Source organism: Bos taurus, chromosome 3, assembly GCF_002263795.3.
Source record: "Bos taurus isolate L1 Dominette 01449 registration number 42190680 breed Hereford chromosome 3, ARS-UCD2.0, whole genome shotgun sequence".
Lineage (NCBI taxonomy): Eukaryota > Metazoa > Chordata > Mammalia > Artiodactyla > Bovidae > Bos > Bos taurus.
The window spans coordinates 56541887-56564375 of record NC_037330.1 but is presented as its reverse complement, the minus strand read 5'-3'; the positions used below and the strand labels follow the sequence as shown (position 1 = coordinate 56564375).

The 22489-nt window shown below is 40.3% G+C and overlaps 1 protein-coding gene across 10 annotated transcripts in view; it reads left to right on the top strand.

Annotated features, from left to right (window-relative positions):
- LOC132344881 (craniofacial development protein 2-like) overlaps positions 1 to 22489 on the top strand; it is a 124756-nt gene that overhangs the window by 47528 nt on the left and 54739 nt on the right. For 2 of the 10 annotated variants that reach the window (XR_009493930.1, XR_009493936.1), the window contains one exon: positions 2 to 16147. The exons of 7 other annotated variants lie outside the window; for them this stretch is intronic. The gene's annotated coding sequence lies outside the window, so the exon portion shown is untranslated. One more of the 10 variants, XR_009493931.1, reaches the window with a different exon arrangement.

Here is a 22489-nt window from a genome sequence, read left to right as displayed (position 1 = left end):
GGCTTCAGCAATACATGAACTGTGAACTTCCAGATGTTCCAGCTGGTTTTAGAAAAGGCAGAGGAACCAGAGATCAAATTGCCAACATCTGCTGGATCATGGAAAAAGCAAGAGAGTTCCAGAAAAACATCTATTTCTGCTTTATTGACTATGCCAAAGCCTTGGACTGTGTGGATCACAATAAACTGTGGAAAATTCTGAAAGAGATGGGAATACCAGACCACCTGACCTGCCTCTTTAGAAATCTGTATGCAGGTCAGGAAGCAACAGTTAGAACTGGGCATGGAACAACAGACTGGTTCCAAATAGGAAAAGGAGTACATCAAGGCTGTATATTGTCACCCTGACTATTTAACTTAAATGCAGAGTACATCATGAGAAACGCTGGACTGGAAGAAGCACAAGCTGGAATCAAGATTTCCGGGAGAAATATCAATAACCTCAGATATGCAGATGACACCACCCTTATGGCAGAAAGTGAAGAGGAACTCAAAAGCCTCTTGATGAAAGTGAAAGAGGAGAGTGAAAAAGTTGGCTTAAAGCTCAACATTCAGAAAACGAAGATCATGGCATCTAGTCCCATCACTTCATGGTAAATAGATGGGGAGACAGTGGAAACAGTGTCAGACTTTATTTTTTTGGGCTCCAAAATCACTGCAGATGGTGACTGCAGCCATGAAATTAAAAGACGCTTACTCCTTGGAAGGAAAGTTATGACCAACCTAGATAGCATATTCAAAAGCAGAGACATTACTTTGCCAACAAAGGTCCTTCTAGTCAAGGCTATGGTTTTTTCTAGTGGTCATGTATGGATGTGACAGTTGGACTGTGAAGAAAGCTGAGCTCTGAAGAATTGATGCTTTTGAACTGTGGTGTTGGAGAAGACTCTTGAGAGTGCCTTGGACTGCAAGGAGATCCAACCAGTCCATTCTAAAGGAGATCGGTCCTGGGTGTTCTTTGGAAGGAATGATGGTAAAGCTGAAAGTCCAGTACTTTGGCCACCTCATGCAAAGAGTTGACTCATTAGAAAAGACTCTGATGCTGGGAGGGATTCGGGTCAGGAGGAGAAGGGGACGACAGAGGATGAGATGGCTGGATGGCATCACTGACTTGATGGGCATGAGTTTAAGGACCGGCGTGCTGCAGTCCATGTGGTCACAAAGAGTCGGACACGACTGAGTGACTGAACTGAACTGAACTAGGTCTCTTGATCTACAGCTTGTACTCTTTACAGTACATTATATGCTTTACTATAAGCAACTGAGACATGCCTGAAGTTATTTAGGATTGGAAAGAAGTGGGTAGGGGAAGAGAGCTCTGAAGTTTAGAGAAAGGAATGGTGCAGGATAATAAGAGTGTCTGATTAGAAAATATACTGCTATGACTTAAAAGAAATATAAAACAAAAATAGAAACTGCTTCTGTCATTTCATTAGGAGAGGACTTAACCTATGGATTAACTGCTGCTCCTGTGCGCTGTATTTTCCTTTTATTCTTTTCTTGCATTTTAATAAGAATCCATCTGGTAAAATATTTTGGACTTAGATTGATATTTAACATGTAAAAAGGGCTTTACTTCCTCTGAATAAAATTTTAGAAATAACAGAGGTATTAACGAAACTATAACCAAACAACATCTCATTTTAAAATTTGTTGGTTGACATGAAGTTTCTGGCCAATTTTCTTTTAGTCTTGAAATGTAACCTTTTGGGACATCAGTCCAGAAAAGCTCTGATATGAAGAAATATGTTTTTTTTTTTTTTTCTCCTGATACCAAATACCTGATGTCTTTTCCAACACCACTTCCAGATTTGTCAGACACAGCTGTGTATCCAACAGTTCAATTCAATTCTGACACTGCCTACCTGGAGCTAGCCTCAGATCCCAGGAGTTAAAGGGTTCAGTCCCACAAGACTGTTCCCACTTCAGAGGCCAATCTCAAGTCCTAGGCTACCTGTACTTCTGACTCCCTAACTCTAAATGGGGGATTTCCATGACAGTCTCCTCAAGTTTGATAATTTGCTATAATGGCTCTCAGAACTCTGGAAAGTCTTTTACTTACTACATGGAAGAGAGGCATAGGTTAAGGCATTGGGGAGTAGAGGAGGGCCAGAGAATGGAGTTTCCATGCCTTCCTAGGCACATCACCCTTGCAGCACCTAGAGTTGTTCACCAAACTGGGAGCTTTCTGAATTTCACTGTTCATGATTTTCTATAGAGCTCAAGGTCCAGCCCCACCCTTCCCTTCCTGGAGGTTGCTGGGTGGGGCTGACACTCTAATCATTTGGTCTCTCTGGTGACCAGCCCCATCCTGAGATTATCTAGGGGCCCTTGCCCTAAGTCATATGACTAGCATAAACTCTGGAATAACAAAAGATACTCCTATCACTCAGGAAATGCCAAGGGTTTTAGAAGCTCTGTACCAGGAACTGTGGGCAAAGACCAAATATATTTTTGTATTATGCTGGGTGGCTTAGTGGTAAAGAATCCACCTGCCAATGTAGATTCGAGTTCATGTAGATTTGAGTTTGATAGACTTGAGTTCGATCCCTGGGTTGGAAGATCTCCTGAAGAAGGAAATAATAGCTCACTCCAATGTTCTTGCTGGGAAATCCTATGGACAGAGGAGCCTGGAGGGCTATAGTCCATGGGGTCACAAAAGAGTCAGACATGACTTAGTGACTAAATAACAAATTGTGCCTCAGATTCCAATGTCTTCATATATCCCCCCTGGGCAGAGCAAAGAGGCTGTCTACACAGGACTCAGTTTATTGATGAAGGATTTACTTGACTGATTATAAATGATTTCATTCATGAATACCTGATGAAATATTGAGATTAGAAGATCTAGAAGATAGATGTAGCATGTAGATTATAGAGGAGGGTGTCAGGGTGTTTTTAAGGACTATTTTGCTCTTATCCATTTTACATATTTCTTCACGTATCTTTTTCTGCCAAAGAGTTTAGTGTACTTTGCAGGTTGTAATTAAATAATTGTCAAATACTCTTAGACAGTCTTATTAACTCTATTTTGAAGATAACACTCAAACAAGAAGTACTTAAGGTCATATGCAAAATATCTCTCCAAATAGACAATAGATCTATGTGTATTTACCTGCTGGCTTGCATGATCCTTGAGTTTTGGAAATGGTGACGGTGGGTATGTGCCAACTTGACCTTCAGTCTTTTATGTACAGTATCACTGGTCCTTGGGTAAATATTTTTATTTACTATGATGGTCTGAGTAGTATTAATATTTATACTTTAAAAAATGACCCATTTCTTTCTAGGTGGTGACATCCTTTCCAGCATGACTTCAGCTGGCCTTGACAATAGTAAAGAGCTATGACTCATTTCTTGATATTGGGTGCCACTGTGTTTGTCTTTGGATTCTCTTCAATCTACTTTTCTCAGTCATATTCATTTTTATTAATGGTTTTGGTATCATGTCATAATCCTAGCTCAGCAAACCCAGGTACTAGATAACAGGTTTTGTGCTCAGGTACTGACTGTATCCTTGGGCTTTATTGACCACACTTTCTCTTGACTTTGGGTGATTCTCAAGTTGAATGTGACACCACAACTATGTGAGTCAATCCTATTGCTTTCTAGATCTTTGCTTCAGATTTAAAATTGATGCTATAATGGCAATATGGATTTTTTTAAATAGGAAAATCATTTGTAAAGGTTTCTCCCTCCATCTATCCACCATGTGATAATACATGGACAATACCATCAAATTTAGAAGAACTAAAGAGCCTCTTGGTGAAAGTGAAAGAGGAGAGTGAAAAAGTTGGCTTAAAACTCAACATTCAGAAAACTAAGATCAAGGCATCTGGTCCCATCACTTCATGGCAAATAGATGGGAAAAAATGGAAACAGTGAGAGACTTTATTTTGGGGGGGCTCCAAAAATCACTGCAGATGGGACTGCAGCCATGAAATTAAAAGACACTTGCTCCTTGGAAGAAAAGTTATGACCAACCTAGACAGCATATTAAAAAGCAGAGACATTACTTTGTCAACAAAGGTCCGTCTAGTCAAGGCCATGGTTTTTCCAGTAGTCATATATGGATGTGAGAGCTGGACTATAAAGAAAGCTGAGCACCGAAGAATTGATGCTTTTAGATTGTAGTGTTGGAAAAGACTCTTGAGAGTCCCTTGGACTTTAAGAAGATCAAACCAGTCAATCCTAATGGAAACAAGTCCTGAATATTCTTTGGAAGGACTGATGCTGAAGCTGAAACTCCAATAATTTGGCCACCTGATGCGAAGAACTGACTCATTTGAAAAGACCCTGATGTTGGGAAAGATTGAAGGTGAGAGGAGAAGGGGATGACAGAGGATGAGATGGTTGAATGGCATCATCAACTCGATGGACATGAGTCTGAGTAAGCTCCGGGAGTTGGTGATAGAAAGAGAGGCTTGGCGTGCTGCAGTCCACAGGGTCGCAAAGAGTCGGACATGACTGAGAGACTGAATTGAACTGAACTTTACCTCAACAGTAAGTTTGCTCCCCTGGGCTGAGGCCTTGGTGCAGGATTTGGTCATCCTTATGTTCTCAGAGCATAGTGATTTTGCACCTATCAAAGGATTCTAAAGCATTGCTTCTGGAGCCTGATTGCTCACCTGAAAAAGCTGAGCAGTGTTTAAAAAATATATACAGATTTGATCTCAAGCTTCAATCAGATCAATGGAATCATAATCTCAAGGGTCCTAATATATGAGTTTTGAAACAGCTCTTTAAGTAATAATAATGTTGCTGGGTTCCTACTGAGAAGAATTGGTTTAGAGGCTTTTGACTGCTACATGTGTATGCATACATGTATGTGTGTGCATGCGTGCTCAGTCACTTCAGTCATGTCTGACTGTTTTCAATCCCATGGACTGTAGCCTGCTAGACTCCTCTGTCCATGGGATTTCCCAGGCAAGAATATTGGAGTGGGTTCCCACGCCCTCCTACAGGGGATTTTCCTGACACAGGGATCAAACCCACATCTTCTGCATCTCCTTCATTGCAGGCATATTTTATTTACTGCTGAGCCACTGGGGAAGCCCATACATGTATGTATGTCAGTCCAGTTCTGTCGCTCAGTCATGTCCGACTCTTTGCGACCCCATGAATTGTAGCACGCCAGGCCTCCCTGTCTATCACCAACTCCTGGACTTCACTCAGACTCACGTCCATCAAGTCGGTGATGCCATCCAGCCACCTCATCCTCTGTCGTCCCCTTCTCCTCCTGCCCCCAATCCCTCCCAGCATCAGAGTCTTTTCCAATGAGTCAACTCTATGCATGAGATGGCCAAAGTACTGGAGTTTCAGCTTTAGCATCATACCCTCCAAAGAAATCCCAGGGCTGATCTCCTTCAGAATGGACTGGATGGATCTCCTTGCAGTCCCAGGGACTCTCAAGAGTCTTCTCCAACACCACAGTTCAAAAGCTTCAATTCTTCGGCACTCAGCTTTCTATGTAAGAGGTACTAAATAGTAGCACTTTAGAATTATAATGAACACTTTGAACTCATCTTTCATTTCATGGGGAGAATGTAGAGGTTCTGAAGTTACATGTCTAAGTATACACAGTTTGTCATTAGAGTGTTGATAAAAGTAAATCAAAACAAAAACCAAATGTCTTGATCCTCAGTCCAGGCTCGTTTTCTCTAAATTAAGCTAACTTTGAATATTTTGTATAAAGTGCTACTGTTTATAAGTTTAGTATTTTCCTCGGGAGAGATAAGTTAAATATCTTCCTCCCTTGAGCGTTAGAGTAAAAGTGGAATTTGAGAAGCAACAAGTTCAGTGAACAAAGCAGCTGCACCACCTTAGTTGCTGACAAACATTAGTTGATTATTCAAAATGTTACTTGTGGTCCAGGGTGATCTCAGCCTAGGCTGCTATGCTGAGAGAAGTAGAGGAATAGTATGCAACTAGCAAAGCTTTTGTAGTCATATAGGCCTAGGATCAAATCTTGACTCAACTATGTAATTCTGGGCAATTCTAGGCTTCAGTTTCTGGGTCTATAAAATGGATAAAATACTTTCCTTTCATGGCTGTTATTAGGTTGTTCATAATATATAAATGGTATTTGGCATATAGGAACTACTAATAATCTGTTTCTCATTTTTTGAGTGCTTATTAAATTCTAGCTACTGAACAGATCATTAAAACACACACTAACCTTTATGAGTGTATTGTAATTATGTCTATCTTAAAGAAGTTCAGGCTTTGCTGGTGGCTCAGAGGATAAAGAACCTGCCTTCAATGCAGGAGACCAGGGTTTGATCCCTGGTTTGGGAAGATCCCCTGGTGAAGGGAACAGCTACCCACTCCAGTATTCTTGCCTGGAGAATTCCATGGACAGAGGCGCCTGGCAGGCTACAGTCCATGGCGTCACAAAGAGTTGGACACAACTGAGCAAATTTCACTACACTAAAGATGTTCACTCACCTCTCTGGGGTCATGGAGGTGTTAAGAGGTTGAGACTGGAATTCAGCCTGTCTTAAAAGCCCCAGGTTTCCTGCCTCTATCACCTTTTGATAAATGATAACTATCATTATTGCCCCATCCTCACTTGGAAGCCAGTATAAACAGTGATTAAGCATAGGGTTAAGGAACCAGACTCGGGTTTTAATCCAATTCCTTTCTTTCCAATAAATGGCAGCTATGTAACTGTGGTGTTGGAGAAGACTCTTGAGAGTCCCTTGGACAGCAAGGAGATCAAACCAGTCAATTCTAAAGGAAATCAATTCTGAATATTCATTGGAAGGCCTGACACTGTGGCTGAAGCTCCAATACTTTGGCCACCTCATGCAAAGAACTGACTCATTTGAAAAGACCCTGATGCTGGGAAAGATTGAAGGTGGAGGGGAAGGGGATGACAGAGGATGAGATGGTTGGATGGCCTCACCGACTCAAAGGACATGAATTGGAGCAAGCTCTGGGAGTTGGTGATGGATAGGGAAGCCTGGTGTACTTCCTGGGGTCGCAAAGAACTGGACACAACTGAGCGACTGAATTGATGTCATATCAGTGAATTCCTTAATCTCTCTATTCCTTACTTTCCTCATTTTTGTAAAATGAGGGTCTAGTCTATAGGGTTGTTGTGAGGGTACTTGGTAAGTAAGCCTCAATATTTTTGCACTTTACACACTAGTCAGTCTATCGTACCAAGTTAGAGTGAATGCTAGGTCTTATCTTGGCCATGTTGTAGAAGATTATATGAAAGAGTTTTTTTCTTTTTTAGTACTTTCCCTGAATCTAAGTTTCTGTTGCAGGAAAGGTGAAGAGCAATGGAAACAAAGGTTAGTTATGCCTTCAAGGTTCTTCCGGCCCAAGTTGGTCTTTCCTTTAAAAGGAAGTAGACTCTCTCAAGTTCTCCAGCTCCCAGAATCTCTGAAATTTCCTAAGTTGAAGGAGAAGATGGGCCAGTGTCTGAAGAGTACCTTATCAGGCTCTTGTGATATGCTTGGCTAGCATGCTTTTGGAGAGGCACTCAGTTTTCTGGTGTTCTAATTGCTCTAAAGAAGAAAGCCCAATGCTAATAAGGCATTGGTAATGTAATGTCATGTGATGGGAAAACTGAGGAAATGTATGCTGTTGAGGTATTGTATATCATTGTATATTGTTTATTTGAAAGAAAGATTTTAAGGTATAAAAGCAGATAATGCTAGCTAAACTAATGAACAATTGTGTGCATGTGTGTGTGTGCATGCAGGTGTGTGTGTGTGTGTATGTGTGTTAAATGCTTTTAGCTCTTTTTTTGATACTAAATCTGAGGAATGACCTTTTAAAGACCATTTTTATATATTTTATCTTTCTGAAGGGGAAAAACTGTCATTAAAAACATGAAATATAACTTACTATATTTGAGTTCAGTAACTCTCTTAACAGAAGCAATTCATGGGTCTACTTCTAGGCCTTCATAAGACTTCATTCTTTGTTATGGAAGAAAGTATTTGAATGCTCCGTTCTCTGTCTCCTTCATGCTTACTGTGCATAAATTGAGCACAAGTGCTAACGCGAGACCGAAGAAGGTGATGGCACCCACTCCAGTACTCTTGCCTGGAAAATCCCATGGACGGAGGAGTCCATGGGGTCGCGAAGAGTCAGACACGACTGAGCAACTTCACTTTCACTTTTCACTTTCATGCATTGGAGAAGGAAATGGCAACCCACTCCAGTGTTCTTGCCTGGAGAATCCCAGGGACGGGGGAGCCTGGTGGGCTGCCGTCTATGGGGTTGCACAGAGTCAGACATGACTGAAGCGACTTAGCAGCAGCAGCAACAGCCAACACGAGGCAGAACCACAGCTTGGGGTAGACTTTCTATCTCAAGCTACTTCTTTCGTGCTTCTTCTACCTCTACCAAGAGTTGTATTCTTGACTGAATGAGCTAATACCAGTTGGGCTTTACTTATCTGATGTAAAGTATGTCTGCTACAGGTCAACATTGTACTAAAATATAGTTTTATTAATAACCATGGCTTTAATGTAGTACTGAATAAAGTCTACATAGATAGGACAGAGATTTTACGTGCCTATAAAAGAGTATATAGAAAAACCAGACCTGTGATGAGCTGAACTTACAAAATTGATTAAAAACTGTATGATTATTTGAATGGCAAAGGAACCCTTCACTTTATTAAAATGTGCCTTTAAAAAGTAATAGTCAGATCAGATCAGATCAGATCAGTCGCTCAGTCATGTCCAACTCTTTGTGACCCCATGAATCGCAGCACCCCAGGCTTCCCTGTCCATCACCAACTCCCAGAGTTCATTCAGACTCACATCCATCGAGTCAGTGATGCCATCCAGCCATCTCATCCTCTGTCATCCCCTTTACCTCCTGTCCCCAATCCCTCCCAGTATCAGAGTCTTTTCCAATGAGTCAACTCTTCGCATGAGGTGGCCAAGTACTGGAGTTTCAGCTTTAGCATCATTCCTTCCAAAGGAATCCCAGGGCTGATCTCCTTCAGAATGGACTGGTTGGATCCATTGGGTCCAAGGGGCTCTCAAGAGTCTTCTCCAACACCACAGATCAAAAGCATCAATTCTTCGGTGCTCAGCCTTCTTCACAGTCCAACTCTCACATCCATACATGACCACAGGAAAAACCATAGCCTTGACTAGAGGAACCTTTGTTGGCAAAGTAATGTCTCTGCTTTTGAATATGCTATTTAGGTTGGTCATAACTTTCCTTCCAAGGAGTAAGTGTCTTTTAATTTCATGGCTGCAGTCACCATCTGCAGTGATTTTGGAGCCCAGAAAAGTAATAGTAATGTCATATATTTATAAATTGGGAAAGGCTTTGCAGATGAGATACATATTATCTCATTTGCTTCTCTCAGTGTTCCTGTGAGCTAAGTGCAGTAGTGACTGCATGTCTTATGGATGAGAAAAATGCAAATCATTCTTAGCAATTTGAAATGTGGTTACCTTTACAAAAAGTCAACTCATCACAACTTTAGGGTGTATAGTCTATTGTGAAAAATGTGCCTACATGTATTTACTTATTATATGAATAGTTAGTGTTCTGGTTATTTCTTGCTGTGTAACAAGTTACCCTCAAACATAGGGGCTTAAAGCACCATGTTATTATATCTCACGTATTTTTGGTTAATGGTTTGAATAGGGCTCAGCTGGATGATTGTTTCATGTGGGGTCAATTGAGATCACTGGGGATTCTCAGCTGGCAGATGAACTGGTCTGGAGATTCTAAGATTCATTTACAAATTTAGTTCCTAGGCTAGATGCCTGATCTTGGCTTCTGGAGTACTTCTTGTCAACATATGACAACATATGAATCTCTTCAACATAGCATGATGTAGTCGAGGATTTAGGGCTCCCAGAAATGGCATTCCAAGAGAATGTGAGGTGAGGTTGTCAGTACCTTAAGTCTGGGTCCAAAAACTGGCTCACTCTCACTTCTGCCATATTCTGTTGACCAAAGCAAATCACGGAGCTCACCCAGATCCAAGGGGAGGGAATATATACTCCACTTCTTCATGGAAGAGCAGAGAATTTGTGGCAACATTTAATCTGTCACAGTATATTCTTTGATCATTGATTATTTACATTCCTTCCCTATGCAAAAACACCTTCACTCTCTCCGAAGTACTCCCCAGTTCTCATCTCATAACAATATCAGGACCCAGGCATCATCAACAACAGACTTAAGATCCAGGTTCTTGTCATTCAAATCAGGTACAGGGATGAATGAGACACTTGACATCTGTTTCTAGGAGTATGGGTCCTCTCAGTCTGAAAACCTGAGAACTAAAGAAACAGGTTATTTCCCCTGACATACAATGTTGAGATGGAGGTAAGACATAGGCAATAGGTGTTCCTATGAAAAATGGAGAGACTAGAAAGCACAGAGCAGTCTCTAGTCTACAGCATTTCTGAAGTCTTACTGGCCACATATAGGCATTCTTCGACTAAGCTTCAGTCCTGCTTCCTAGGAATTAGGCAGAATATAATAAAATAATATAAATAATTATTTAATTATAATAATTAAGCAGTTCCTATTTTTTCACCTCACCTTTATTTATCTATATCATATCATGTGCCTAAAAACAAATCATTTGGCATTCCTTTTGGAAATTCAAATCCAGCTCAATCCAGTTCATTATGTCTATTTTATATCATGTATATTACCATAGGCAAAAACACTGCCAAAATTTCTGCTACTTCATAACCAGGATCAACTTTTCTCCAGTTTCCGATAACAGTCACTGCACTATTCCAATAACAGTCACTGCACTATCTTCTACGTATTCACCAACATTCTCCTTCAGGTCCTCCCGGCTTTCACTAACAAAGTCCTCAAAGTCTTTTCTGTTCTGCCCATTGTCTGCTTCCCAAACCACTACTACATGGTTTCACTTATTGTTATGATAGCACTCTACTTCCAGATAGAAAATTCTATTCACTATCTCTTGCTGCATAATATATTATTCCAAGACTCAGTAGTTAACATAACAACCATTTCTCATATATCAGGATTTTATTGCATAGGAATTCAGGCATGGCTCAGTTCAGCGATACTTCAGCTTTGTGCTGAATTAGGTAAGGTTGTTTAGTGACCTTCAGCAGGTGAATGGGCCTGTCTGGAGGGTTCAGGATGTCTTCATTCACAGGAGCATCACCATGGCAGTTTTACCTGAAAGGTGGACTGTTGGCTGGAATGCTGATTGCATTGCCTTTCTAACATGGTGGGTCCAAGGCAATAGCACTTCTTACATTCTGATCCTGGGTTTCCAGAGAGAATATTCTAAGAGACAGGAAGTGAGAGTTGCCAGTTTCTTAAAGCCTAGGCCTGGAATCTGGCCCAGCTTCACTTCTCTATTCTATTGGCCAAACAGTCATAGATTCAAGGGCATGCAATATAGAGTCAATCTCTCCATGAGAAGAATGTCCAAATATTTAGTGCTACAGGAGATAATGTTTAGTTTATTTATTTTGAATTATTTACTCATACTTATGGTGCTGACTGACTCAATGGGAAAACTCAGGATTAGGAATTAGATGTTCAAGCTTCTGCTTCCATTTCTCTTACTACTTAGCTACATTTGAGCTGAGGTAAATCATCTTTGGATTTCAGTTTCCAGCACAGAGTAAATGGAGATGAGGATAACTGTTGGCATCCACTAACTCAATGATATGTTGTGTCTGTGTAAAAGGAGGAATTACTCAGGAAGTAAAATAATAAATTATTATAACTAGTTGGACCAAAACAAATTCACCAAATTTTTCTACTAAGAGTGAAAATTGAGTCTTGGTATTATGTACAGTAAGGCCACATGGGAACTCTGGTAATACACAACACTCACACTTTAAACACCTAACTCCATGCCATGGCATGTGTTTTTTCTGTCTCCCCTGTATGCCAGGCAATGTACATTTTCCCATTGAATCTTCGCAACACTCTTTTGAGGTAGATGTTATATTAACATTTTAATCACGTTTTCTGAAACATTTTTGTTCTGGAGTTTAAATTCTAACACATCTTTTGCATATTTATACATAATACATCTTAAAAGAATCTAATGAAAAGTTTAGCAGAGTCTGTAGGGGTTTTGTTTAAATTCTATGAAAATCTTCCCTTTTCATTTTGCACAAATATTCTTGCAAAATGAGATAAAAGCAGATTTATGAAGATATCAAAATGATATAACTAAGGGGAGGGAGAAAAAATAAAAGAGGCAGAAGAATTAAAAGAAGCTAGTTTTACTTACAGAAGCCAGAAGGAAGATAAAGTGGTTGGTACTATGGGAGGGAAGTGACCCTGCTATGCTATTAACTAGGAACTAGGTGTGCAATCTTGAAGGATTTAGTCCCTTTCTAGATCACGTTTCCGTTTGTGTCAAATGATAGGGTGGGATAAGGGGGACTCTAAAATTCTCCTCAACTTTGATATTTTTTTAATCACTCCAATAAAGGGGCTGAAACACTAAATACAAATAAATACATTCCTCTATCAAGGAAGTGAAGTTGCAGACTGTAACATAGGTTTAGGGGAAAAAAGAGGATATATGGAATTTTGATCTGGAAAATTACATGTAGTAGAATGGCCATAAATACTGAAAAACAAATCAGCAGATGAGGAGGGAAGGCAAGACTAAAAAATAATATCAGTCTAGCTATCAAGGAAGTAATTTAAAAAAAGTTTCATTTATTTTTTCAACAAATATCTGTTGAGCCTCCTATGTGCCAGGCACCTATCCTGAGTATTTTGAGTACAGTAGTTAAAAAATCCTTGCCCTCATGGAGCCTATATCTGTTATTGGGGAATATGGGCAATAAATAAATTAGTAAGTAAAATATTTGGTCTGTTAGATAATCATAAGTGCTTAGAAGAAGAATAAAGTAGAGAAGGAAGATTGATCAAGCTGAGTGAGGTGTGCAACATCAGAGAGGGTGGCCCAGGAGGCTTTACCCAGTAAAGATCTGAAGGAAGTCAGGAAATGAGCTGTGATGACTTTACTTCTTATTTCATGAACATAATGAGAATAACTCAAAAGAGCATTCAAGACAGGGGGAACAGCAAGTGCAGAGGTGCTGAGATGGAAGCATGTCTGATGTGTTCAAACATTAGCAAGGAAGGTAAGATAGCTGGAATGGAGCAAATGAATATGAGCAAGGTAGGAGTGGAGATCAGAAGAAAGACTGGGAAGATGTTGAGCAGAAAGTACCATCTGGCAAGTTGAGAACAGATTTGAAAAAGATCAAGGCAGAGAAATTGGGAACAGTTAAAAGGTTACTGAACTAATTCAGACAAGAGATGATGGTGGCTCAGACTAGAATGGCAGCAGTTTGGGGAAGTGATGGGATTCTGGATATATCTTGAAGGTAGAATGAACAGGACTTGCTGGATGGTTAGGATGTGGGGTATGAGGAAATAGAAGTCAAGTTCAGAGTTTTGGTTTGAACTGTTGTTTGTTGATGAGATGGGAACGATTGTGAGAACAATAGTTTAGATGGTGGTGGTGGGGCTATTAGGAATTTTAAACATGTCAACTGTTAGTTGCCTAGTAGTTGTATCATGTGTCATGGATACGAGTGTGGATTTCAGGGGACAGAGAAAGGTTGGAAGTATAAGCTCTTAGATCCTTGAGACTGGATGAGTTTCTCAACAGAGTAAGCACAGATAGAAAACAGACAAGGTCCAAGGACCAAGCCTGGGGACTCCAATGCAGAGATAAGGAAAAACATAAAAGATAAATGAAGAGGAGTCATCAGAGAAGTAGGTATAAAATCAAACAAGCCGAGAGTCTTGGAGGCCCAATGAAGAAACACTGTCTCAAAGAGGAGACAGTGATTGTGTATAGTGTTAATCATTGGTTGAGCAAGATGAGAACTGAGAAATGATCCCTGACTTAGCAAATCGGAAGTCTTTAGCACCTTGATAAGAGCCATGTCTTCAGAGAGTTGTAGGTAAAATCTTGGATTGAAGTGGGTTCAAGAGAGAATAGAAGGAGGAAAATTGGAGACAGAGGATACATAAACTTTCAGTTTTGCCTTTACTGACTATGCCGAAGCCTTTGACTGTGTGGATCACAATAAACTGTGGAAAATTCTGAAAGAGATGGGAATACCAGAACACCTGATCTGCTTCTTGAGAAATTTGTATGCAAGTCAGGAAGCAACAGTTAGAACTGGACATGGAACAACAGACTGGTTGCAAATAGGAAAAGGAGTTCATCAAGGCTGTATACTGTCACCCTGTTTATTTAACTTACATGCAGAGTACATCATGAGAAACACTGGACTGGAAGAAACACAAACTGGAATCAAGATTGCCAGGAGAAATATCAATAACCTCAGATACGCAGATGACACCACGCTTATGGCAGAAAGTGAAGAGGAACTCAAAAGCCTCTTGATGAAAGTGAAAGAGGAGAGTGAAAAAGTTGGCTTAAAGCTCAACATTCAGAAAACGAAGATCATGGCATCCGGTCCCACCACTTCATGGGAAATAGATGGGGAGACAGTGGAAACAGTGTCAGACTTTATTTTTCTGGGCTCCAAAATGACTGCAGATGGTGACTGCAGCCATGAAATTAAAAGACACTTACTCCTTGGAAGGAAAGTTATGACCAACCTAGATAGCATATTCAAAAGCAGAGACATTACTTTGCCAACAAAGGTTCGTCTAATCAAGGCTATGGTTTTTCCTATAGTCATGTATGGATGTGAGAGTTGGACTGTGAAGAAGGCTGAGCACCGAAGAATTGATGCTTTTGAACTGTGGTGTTGGAGAAGACTCTTGAGAGTCCCTTGGACTGCAAGGAGATCCAACCAGTCCATTCTGAAGAAGATCAACCCTGGGATTTCTTTGGAAGGAATGATGCTAAAGCTGAAACTCCAGTACTTGGCCACCTCATGCGAAGAGTTGACTCATTGGAAAAGACTCTGATGCTGGGAGGGATTGGGAGCGAGAGGAGAAGGGGATGCCAGAGGATGAGATGGCTGGATGGCATCACTGATTCGATGGACGTGAGTCTGGGTGAACTCCCGGAGCTGGTGATAGACAGGGAGGCCTGGCGTGCTGCGATTCATGGGGTCGCAAAGAGTCGGACACGACTGAGCGACTGATCTGATCTGATCTGATAAAAAGAATATGCAAAGGGGAATAGCAGAAGGAGAATTGCAGTAAAGAGAGTTTTTATAGAATATATGAGAAAATAACATATGTCATTCCAATGTTTCAATTTTGAAGAGAGTGATCAAATAGAAAAAAATTGGTAATGCAGAAGACAGAAGGGAAAATTGCTGGATCAATGTCTTTTATTGAGTGAATCGGATCCGGTAAAGGTTTGGTCTTAACTTTGGGCATGAACTTGGGCCCAAACTCTGGGAGATGGTGAGAGACAGGGAAGCCTGGCATGCTGCAGCCCACGGGGGCACAAAGAATCAAACACAACTTGGTGACTGAACAAGAACAATGTGGCTGGGAGGGAAGGTGGAGTAGACGGACACAGATGTAGGTGGGGAAGCAGATGTGATGGTGGAAGCCGAGTGAAATTCTCTTGAGGTCTGTCATTTTCTTAGTGAACCAGGAAGCAAAATCATCAGCACAGAGAGAGGATGACAAAAGTATTTAGAGGTTTGAGGAGTAGGTGTAAAACAGTTGTCTATAGAGGGAGAATTATTGGACTATGAAAACACAGCACAGTATAATCACTGGAGGATATTAAGAGCACATTTGAGGTGAATATAGAATCCTTTGGTTTCCTGGAGTCATATACGGCTGGTCCTTGGCAAAGTGATGTTCTTATAGTAATATATTCGAGGGAGTACTAACTGAGAGAAGAGGAGATAAAGCCTGGAAGCAAATAAATGTCCTAAGATGCAGCTGACAACATAACCACTTCTTCTAGCACACCATCAATACTTCCCTGGGATTTCTTTCCCTAACTTTCTTTTGCATTCCTCTCCCTCATGATCCCCATCCTTATTTGCATCGAGATACAGCTACAATTGTCATATGAGGATTTCAGGGAACAGAACCACTTCTTGTACCTGATGGATTTGTTTCACTTTTGTATTGGTTGGTTTTTTCTATGTTATTTTCTGGTAACAAATAATGCCCAGTTCTCAGTGGCTTGCGACAATCAGGGTTTATTTATCTCTCTTGTTATGTGTTGGCTGTAGGTCAGTTACACTTGCATCCAGTTACAGCTGTGTATCACATCTTTATTCTGGAATTGAAGCTGGAAAAAAAGTCCATATTTTAGGTCATGCTGTTCTCCAGGCAGAGGAAGAAGAGCAAGGTGGAACCACATGATGGCTCTCATAGCTTCTGCATGGAAGTGGTAATTGTCATATTTGCTCAAATGTCATTGGCCAAAGCAAGTCACATATCCAAGCTTGATGTCAGTGGGAAAAGGGAAGTTAAGCTTCTTTTAGGGAGGAATGAATAATTTGAAACAATCATATAATTAGCCACAACGTTTTCCATGTGTGGCAGAACGCCTTCTCAAGCAACACAATGGGTCATATTACGTCTTTTCAAACACAATTGACATTTAGCCTCCAGGAGTAACCTCAGGGTGGTTAGACACTTGTTATGAATTTCTGGCTGTAATTTCATGTCTGGCCCTGTGGGTTATACTATTTAACTTAAAAATTCAGGAAATACCTTTCGGGAGTCAGTTAGATATTTTATCACATACATTAACATACTATAATATTAAAAAGCAAATATGCTAAATGTTACAAAATACACTTTTTAAATGGAGAGAATCCCATCCAGACCTATCTTTTGAGAGCTTCTTAAGTTCCATGACCAATTTTATAATAATATAAATAGACAAACTGTGGGAAATTCTTAAAGAGATGGGAATACCAGACGACCTGACCTGCCTCCTGAGAAATCTGTATGCAGGTCAGGAAGTGACAGTTAGAACTGGACATGGAACAACAGACTGGTTCCAAATCAAGAAAGGAGTACGTTAAGGCTGTATATTGTCACCCTGCTTAACTTCTATGCAGAGTACACCATGTGAAATGCCAGGCTGGATGAAGCACACGCTGGATTCAAGATTGCTGGGAGAAATATCAATAACCTCAGATTGCAGATGACACCACCCTTATGGCAGAAAGTGAAGAGGAACTAAAGAACATCATGATGCAAGTGAAAGAGGAGAGTGAAAAAGTTGGCTTAAAACTCAACATTCAGAAAACTAAGATCATGGCATCAGGTCCCATCACCTCATGGGAAATAGATGGGGAAACAGTGAAACAGTGACAGACTTTATTTTTTGGGCTCCAAAATCACTGCAGATGGTGATTGAAGCCGTGAAATTAAAAGACTCTTGCTCCTTGGAAGAAAAGCTGTGACCAACCTAGACAGTATATTAAAAAGCAGAGACATTACCAACAAAGGTCCATCTAGTCAAAGCTATGGTTTTTCCAGTAGTTATGTATGGGTGTGAGAGCTGGACTAGAAAGAAAACTGAGTGCCAAAGAATTGATGCTTTTGAACTGTGGTATTGGAGAAGACTCCTGAGAGTCCCTTGGACTGCAAGGGGATCAAACCAGTACATCCTAAAGGAAATCAGTCCTGTATATTCATTGGAAGGACTGATGCTGAAACTGAAACTCCAATACATTGGCCGCCTGATGCGAAGAACCGACTCATTGGAAAAGACCCTGATGCTGGGAAAGGTTGAAGGCAGGAGGAGAAGGGGACGAAAGAGAATGAGATGGTTGGATGGCATCACTGACGCAATCAACATGAGTTTGAGTAGGCTCTGGGAGTTGGTGATGGACAGAGAAGCCTGGTGGGCTGCAGTCCATGGGGTTGCAAAGGGTCAGACATGACTAAGTGACTGAACTGAACTGAATATAAAAAAGGAAAGAGCTCTGCCTGTAACTCAGTAAAATAAAAATACATATGTGGTAGACAATTTCATATTCCTTCCTTGTGTAGAAGGAGGAATTTATAGCTTGATGAGAACTGGGTATCTCTTTAAGATGCTATATAACCAAGGTCTAGGACTCAGGACTTCCAGTACCAAGTATAGTGTCCTGCACAGAGCAGTGAGTTGTTCTGAGGGATTGCCTAGCCCTGGACTCACAGAGATGAGAAACTTGAGACCATCCATGAAGGTGTCAAGGTTGACATGGATGCCTGGTATGTTGGTTTAAACAATTTCATGTTTTCTTTGTTAACACAGAAGGGACCAGGATCTGCAGCTCTTTGTTCTCTGATTTTATATTAGTGAGTCTTTTCCTCTTTGTTTATGAATATGTGATTCTGACAGCTGACAAAGGACATTCCAAGAACTTAGCTAGAGCCCAAATAGTGCATGCTATGGGAGTTTCTCTTCTAAGATTTGTCCAATGACCCTGCTCTGGAGAAAACATTCAGGTGATACATTCCCAGTGGTAGTTCACTTCCCATCAGCTCACCACTGGTGCCCTCATTAGGGTGTTTTTCTTTCTTTAGGTTTTAGTTTTTTTCCCTAGTCCATCCCAGCCTCCCACCACAGTGACCGTACTGTCCATGAAGGGGGCTGGGTAGCTGTCCCCCGAGACTGTCTTAGGTTTATTTTTAGTGCAGGCAGTTTAGAAAAATTACTTTTCCTTGCTGACTGTATGGGGACTGTCTTAACTCCGACTTAGAATTCTGGACTTCTCACATGGGATTGAGACTGAGCAGGTAACTCATGCCTTCATCTTTAAGATGGGGCAATCACATCACCATGAGGATGAAAGACCTGCCCAGAGCTACCCAGACATCCAATTGTAAGAGTGTTTTTCTTTGGTCTGTTCGTCTCAGATCCATAAGATGTTTAACTGTGTAAAATTGCAAGTTAGTCTGACTAAATTGGACAGCTTGCAGATAAAAACCCCACTCCCTAAATCCCAATTGATCCCTTGAGCCATCCATACTCCTTAAAAGTGTTATTATTACTATCAAGCTACATGCTCAAAAATTATTTCCCTTGGGAACACACACCTAACCCAGACAAAAAGATTACTATTGTTTTTTTTTTTTTTTTGCTCACTCAATACTCTTTGTCCAGCTTTTCTGTTTGTTCCTTCCTTTCTCATTTTATGTCTCATTCAAAATGATATTGAAATGCTATGATCTCTGTAGTCCCCTGTCTACTATTAGGATGAACCATATGAGACCGCTGGTGGGTCAGCTAGTTTTGACCTACAAGTGTGGTTAATTTGTGGTAATTTCATATGGTTTGCTCTAAATCATTTAGAATTAGATAGCAAATTATGAAAATTCTCATACAGAAAAAATGCAGATTATTAATCGAGTTAATGGCAATTCATTGATAATAGGTAGTAGAGGTGAATGCATTGTTGTTCAGTCACTAAGTCGTGTCCGATTCTTTGTGGTCCCATGGATTGCAGCATTCCAGCCTTCCCTGTCCTTCACTATCTCTTGGAGTTTGCTCAGACTCATTACATTAAGTCAATGATGCCATCCAACCATCTCATCCTCTGTCACTCTCCTCTCCTCCTGCCCTCAATCTTTCTCAGCATCAGGGTCTTTTCCAATGAGTCAGCTCTTTGCATCAGGTGGCCAAAGTATTGGAGCTTCAGTTTCAGCAACAGTCCTTCCAGTGAATATTCAGGGTTGATTTCCTTTAGGACTGACTGGCTTGATCTTCCTAAGGGACTCTCAAGAGTATTCTCCAGCATCAGTTTGAAAGTATCAATTTTTTGACACTCAGCCTTCTTTATGGTCCACTTCTCACGTCCATACATGATTACGGGAAAAACCATAGCTTTGACTACACAGACCTTTGTTGGCAAAGTGATGACTCTGCTTTTTAATACACAGTCTAGGTTTGTCATGGCTCTTCTTCCAAGGAACAAAAGTCTTTTGATTTCATGGCTGCAATCACTGGGGGGAGCCCAAGAAAATAAAATCTCCCACTGTTCCCATTTCTTTCCCATCTATTTGCCATGAAGTAATGGGATGGGATGTCATGATCTTAGTTTTTCGAATGTTAAGTTTTAAGCCTGCTTTGTCACTCTCCTCTTTCACCCTCCTCAAGAGGCTCTTTAGTTCCTCTTGGCTTTTTGCCATTAGAGTGTTATCATCTGCATATCTAAGATGGTTGATATTTCTCCCAGCAACCTTGATTCCAGTTTGTGATTCATCCAGTTGAATGCGTATCCAAGTTTTAATACAATCCTTTTTAAAATGAAGGTCAAATAGTGCATTAAATGAAAATTTTAATTTGGAAGAGAATTTCAACTCATGATAGCAAAAAAAAAAAAAAAAGGGAGAAAAAAGTGTAACTGAGCTTCACACATTCATGTTAATACGTCAAGATTCTCTGCGATGGCCATGACCACTACTTGGCATGTGCTACTAGAAAACCGGCTCTTTTTATTGATACATTTTCTCTCTGTCTTTCTCTTTCCCTCTTATCCTCCCTCCCTGATCTTTCATAGTCAGACTGAAAAAAGCAGTCTACACCCACTTTTTTCATGTTCTGTCTCTTACTCATGTGTAACACACTGTAATCTGGTTTCTGTCCCCAACACTCCACAAAACTATTTTTGCCAAGGTTGCTAATGACCTTTGATTGCAAATTCAATAGAAGCTTTTTTATCTTTATCTTACTTAACTTCCCTGTTGCTCGTGACAGGATGGGCCAAGATTTGCTGCTTCATATTTCGTCTCTTTCCCTGACTTTCATGGTTTCTTTTTCTCTTCATTGTGTCTCAGGACACAGCATAGTGTAGGCATCAGAAAGTACTTATCTATGTTTGTTGAGTGAATGAAAGAATGAACTGATGTAATTGCAACACTTCATTAATTATTAGTCACTGCCAATAATCAATTTAATCCTCACTTCCAGCAACTTCTCTACCCCACCCCCTGCCACATACGTTTTTAATCACATATAAATTGCAGGGTGCCACCTTCTCCATGTTCCCATCTCAGAAATCCTACTAGATAGCTGTGGGCAAGGCAAGCTAGACTGAGGAAGCTGCTGGTTCCTTTTCATATGGTTTCCTCTAATTCTGAGCATTATAAATATGCTGGGTCATCAGTCATGTTTTTTAGTAACTCCTAACTCTTAGGAAAAAAAGATTTATGCCGTTTTTCTTTACTCCCCAGGATGTATCATTTAGAGATCCAATAAAGTGTGTCCACAAACAGCCACTTGTTGCTTGCTTAGACGTATGGCCTGACAAAAAGACAGGGGAAAAAACCCAACACAGGACTCTAGGAGAACAAAAGAAAGGCACCAACAGAAAATGTGACACACACGCACACACTTTATGCATGTTTAATTTCTGTTGTTTTGGTTGGAAAACAGCTGCAGGTGTCCTCTAATTATAACCCCATTTTCACAAATATCAACTGTCATATTTAATCTGTTATATTCACCATATAGTCTACTGTTACAGCACATTTCTTTCATTACAAATTTAGTAGCAGAGTTTTGAATGCTCAAGCTAACATTCAGGCTAGTCAATTAATGCATTATTTACAAGTTAAATGTTATTTAAAAAAGGTTCTTAATTTGCTAATGATTTAGTAGGCCCAAGGCAATACTCCAATTTTTTTTTTTTCATTGAAAATGGAAGAATATTTAGAACCATTGAGGTGGGGAGGGATGTCATGGACATTTTGGCTTCCCTCAACATTTTCCGATTTTCTTTTCTGCTTTCTTCTTTATTCTATGTTGTTTTTGATGCCTATACTAACCAGTTGTGGCAGGAGTGAGAAGAAAGATGTATGAAAAATAAAAACAGCATAAATGCCATTGTGAGTGGTGTTTTTAAAAATCACCAGGCAGTTTGGAATGGCTCAATACACATGTTCCCCATACAATTCAGTGTATTTTGATTTACCGTGCTATTTCCACAGCACAGCAGGTTAAGAAGGTTAGAAGTCAAGGAAATTAAACGTTATTAGCATTCCACTGTTGTCAGGCTACAAAACAGAATATATGTCTTTTCAAATAAGCTTGGGAAAATTAAGAGTTCCTAAGGTTCAAGGGCCCCAGAATCATCACTGAAATGTGGATTTTGTTCTTTGTTGTAGTTTTTTTCTTCTTTCTCATTTGACCTAGATCATGTTTTAAATCCACATTTCATGTTCCATAATTCCATGACACACTACTTATTTATGAAAGATACTGTAGGGTGAACTCTTTGATAACCAAGGATTCTGGCTTCATGAAGCCTGTTACCCTGTTTTCATGCCTTTCTCTCCAGCTGTCTTCTTGGGCTAGAGTCAACCCTTTGTCCTCTCCATTTCTCTCTTATCTTCTCATTATCTTTTAAAAAACTTAACCAAGATCCACCTTCTTAATGAAATCTTGCTAAGATGAAGTCTAGTTCATAACATTTTTTCCCACGCCTGCATCCTTACAGTTTTTTACATCTGTGTCACAGTCACTCAGGGTTCCCTGGTGGCTCAGACTGTAAAGATTCTGCCTACAATCTGGGAGACCTGGGTTCAACCCCTGGGTTGGGAAGATCTGCTGGAGGAGGGCA